General features: G+C 36.6%; 1 non-coding gene across 1 annotated transcript; it reads right to left on the bottom strand.

The window, feature by feature from the left end:
* Positions 1-3,688: 3,688 nt before the first annotated feature.
* Positions 3,689-3,795, bottom strand: LOC120578746 (small nucleolar RNA R71). The gene has a single exon (XR_005644557.1). It is a non-coding gene; the product is annotated as a small nucleolar RNA R71 (small nucleolar RNA).
* Between the last annotated feature and the right edge of the window lie 225 nt (positions 3,796-4,020).

Consider the following 4,020-nt stretch of genomic DNA (forward strand, 5'->3'; position numbering starts at 1 on the left):
GCCTTTGCTCAATTAAGTTGAGGGTTTGATGCCCTGGAAGTATATTAATGCTCAAATAAGTTGAGGGCTTGATGCCCTGGGTTGGTACCACATGCATGATTAAGAAGATAAGTTGCGTAGTCAAGTCGAAGTTGCATTGTCGAGTCAAGTTGTTAAGTTGATATGTTTTAATGAAATGTTTAATGATGAAATATTATTATGATGTGTTGATGATGTTTATGTTGTTAAATATAATTGATGAATTATATGCTTAATATTATTTTTGTGAAATCTCACCCCTTCTGCTTGGAAATGTTGCCCTTCGTATGGGTAACTTGCAGGTGATCGAGAATAAGTTGCTGTTAGATTGCTTTCGTGAGTGGACTATCTCTCATGTGTGTCTTTAGGTATTCTGATACGTAACGGGATGGGAACTTTGTTATTGCTTTTCTATTCCTTACGTATTACTTTATGAAGTTTCATGACTATGTTTTTAGATTGGACTTTTATGAGATGTTTAGGATGAGGCCTTCGTGCCAAAGACTGTTTTAGATGTTGAATAAATTCCGCTGCGAAGTATTAATTATTATGTTGTTGAACTTTGAAGGTTAAGTGGTTATTTATTTCCGTTTATGATTTCTAAGAAAAGAAGTGTGACATTCCGTTTGTGATGAATACTCTGATTATTTATGTGAAATTTTTATGTTGGGAAAACAGGGTGTTACTGTTAGATTTTCTTACGCTGATTATGCTGGTGACAGGATTGAAAGAAAATCAACTAGTGGTAACTGCCAGATCCTGGGAGAGAATCTGATATCCTGGGCTTGTAAAAGACAAGCAACTATTCATATGTCTACAGCAGAAGCAGAATACATCTCAGTTGCAAGTTATTGTACACAACTGGTTTGGATGAAATATCAGTTGGAAGACTATCAGATAAATGCTAACGGTATTTCCATTTATTGTGATAATACTGCTGCTATTTGTTTGTCAAAGAATCCTATTTTACACTCAAGAGCCAAGCATATTGAAATCAAACACCACTTTATTAGAGACTATTTTTAAAAGGAATTTTAGATATACAATTCATTGATACTGAACATCAATGGGCTGATATATTTACTAAGCCTTTAACTGTGGAAAGATTTGATTTTATTAAGAAAAATTGGAACACGCACTTTGTGTCTGATTAAATTTGCTTGCTCCTAGACTAGAAGCTATGGTCCATCAGAAGCTCTTATATGACATTCTGAGGAAAATGTGCTTCTGAAGATGACGTCAGCACTTTAACTTCAGTAGCTGAATTCTTTGGTCCTGAACAAGTAGTATTAGTGGAAACGTTGGGAGTAACTTTTTAGTAACACCTATCTTACTAACTAAGCAGTTTCTCTGAAAAGCTTATGACGTGACTTATTTGTATTGGTGTATGACTTAAGTGGGCAATGATGATTTAATGCTTTGAATATACTATCACGCGCCCCCTATATCAATAGTGTTGTGTTTGTTTGTCCCCTTTTGAATTGCACACATTTTACTACTCAAAACACTTAAACAAATCACACTACTCACTTCACAACCTACACTTTCATCTTTTCACTATGTTCTCTGCGAAGTAAGTTCGTTCTCTTCAATCAAAACCTAGAAGCCTAAATCTTCATACTCATTAATGGTGTCCTCAAGTTCAGTTCAAGAAACGTCAACAAGCATGCAAGAAGTTCATGCTTATGAAATCAAAGGGAGGACTATGTCCCTAGAACAATGGGATCTAAAGATTCAAACTGAGAATCCAATGGACTTCACTTCATTAGCACATCATGGTTGTGACATCATAAGATACTACGAAGCACAAGGTCTAATGGAATACTTCAAGATGTTTAATGGTCCACCATATCAAACACTTGTGAGAAATGATGAGTCATTTATTGACTATTTTAATATGCTTTTTAGTTTAGTTTTATTTAGATTTTATATGATTTTATATTAGTATTATTTCCTTTTTAGGATAGTTTACTTTAAATTGCATTTTATTATATTTCAGGAAAGAATATTGGATGGATTGAATCTTGGAGCAAAAGAAAGGGACTTGGAGCCGATTGGATGCAAAAATACGAAGATTGAGGGACAAAAATATGTCTCCCACAAGTCAGAAGCTTGGAACGGCCCGTGCTAGCCTTGGCACGGCCGTGCCACCCTCCAGAGTGCCTTTTGCTGCTTTTGCTTAGATTTTAAGCAACTCTATTTTTAGCCCAAATGTAATAGCTTAGATTTTAAGTCGATCGAATGCTATAAATATAGTAGCCATCCATCACAAATATTCATCTTTACTTGGAATACAATAAGTGACAATTGCTTTTCTAATTAAAGTTCTTTTCTTTTCCTTTATTTTCTTGTCATTTACTTTTATGCTTTCTCTCTTCTCCCCCATGTCTACGATGAACATGAGTGAGTAGACTTCTCCTTTTCTTGGGATTGTTGGATAAGTCTAAATGACATAATCCTAATCAAACCAAGCTCTAAGCCTTAATCTTATGTATCCCTAATTTCTTATCTGAATTCACCGTCTTAACATGGATCAACCATTATCAAACTGTGGAAACGAAAGTGGAGGGTTTGATAATTGTTCATCCATCATTCCAAATATCAATTCATAAAACGAAAGTGGAGCTTTGATATTCGAACAAGTGAATTCAGACAAGGATTGCAAAGTCAGCGAAATAGGCTTTGCAATCTTTGAGACATATAGATCTTCAAGGGAACTAATAACAATCAAGTCAGCGAAATAGGCTTGGTTGTTAGAGGAACCAAAATCTAATAGTAATCAAGTCAGCGAAATAGGCTTGGTTGCTAGAGGAACATAAGAGAAACTGTCTTGAGAAATTAGGTCTAACATAACATTATAAGCTTATAGTTTTGGTTTGAGAAGGACTTGTCATTTAGAGGAAACCAACGATCCCAAGGCTCTTTTTATTATTATCTTTCAAACGCTTGAAAACCCTCAACTTACAATTCTCTTCTCTTCTAATCATCTCTAAAGGTTAATTAAATTGAACTACTCCTTGTCGGAACGATACTCTTTTATACTACTTCGGTAAGACCGTGCACTTGCGGTTTTATCTCATCAAGTTTTTGGCGCCGCTGCCGGGGAGTAAACTAATTTGATTAACTCTTTTTTTGTGATTAGAACTCTCTTCTCTTCTTCTTTTCTTCTACTTCTTTCTTTTGTATTACCACTAACTTCTTGGGTTCTCGGTTTCTTATGCGAAGAAGTAAAAGTCTCGGAGAATTTATTCCTGAGATTGAAAGGTTTTTGCATAAGAAAAAGAGAGAGGAACAAAATAATACTGCTATGGCTAAACGCACTCTCAAAGAGTATGCTACTTCTTCAATGGAAGAGCCACAAGCTATTATCGTGTACCCAACGGTTGCGGGTAATAACTTTGAAATCAAGCCTGCACTACTCAATTTGGTGCAGCAAAATCAGTTTTCTGGATCACCCATTGAGGATCCAAATCTCCATATTTCTTCCTTCCTAAGACTCAGTGGCACCATAAAAGAGAACCAAGAAGCCGTAAGACTTCATCTCTTTCCCTTTTCCTTAAGGGATAGAGCTAGCGCTTGGTTCCATTCCCTAGAAGTCGATTCCATTACTTCATGGGACGATATGAGGCGAGCATTCCTCGCCCGATTTTTCCCCCCATCTAAAACCGCTAAGCTTAGAGACCAAATCACACGTTTCAATCAAAAAGATGGGGAATCTCTCTATGAGGCGTGGGAGCGTTTCAAGGAAATGCTTAGACTTTGTCCCCACCATGGCCTAGAAAAGTGGCTTATAGTCCACACGTTTTATAATGGCTTGTCTTATACCACTAAGATGTCTGTTGATGCAGCTGCAGGTGGAGCTCTAATGAACAAAAAACTACACGGAGGCTTATGCTTTGATTGAAGACATGGCTCAGAATCACTACCAATGGACCAACGAGAGAACCGCCACCACTCCTACTCCCTCTAAGAAAGAGGCAGGTATATACGAAGTCTCTGAAT

Source organism: Medicago truncatula, chromosome 2, assembly GCF_003473485.1.
Source record: "Medicago truncatula cultivar Jemalong A17 chromosome 2, MtrunA17r5.0-ANR, whole genome shotgun sequence".
Taxonomy (NCBI): Eukaryota; Viridiplantae; Streptophyta; class Magnoliopsida; order Fabales; family Fabaceae; genus Medicago; species Medicago truncatula.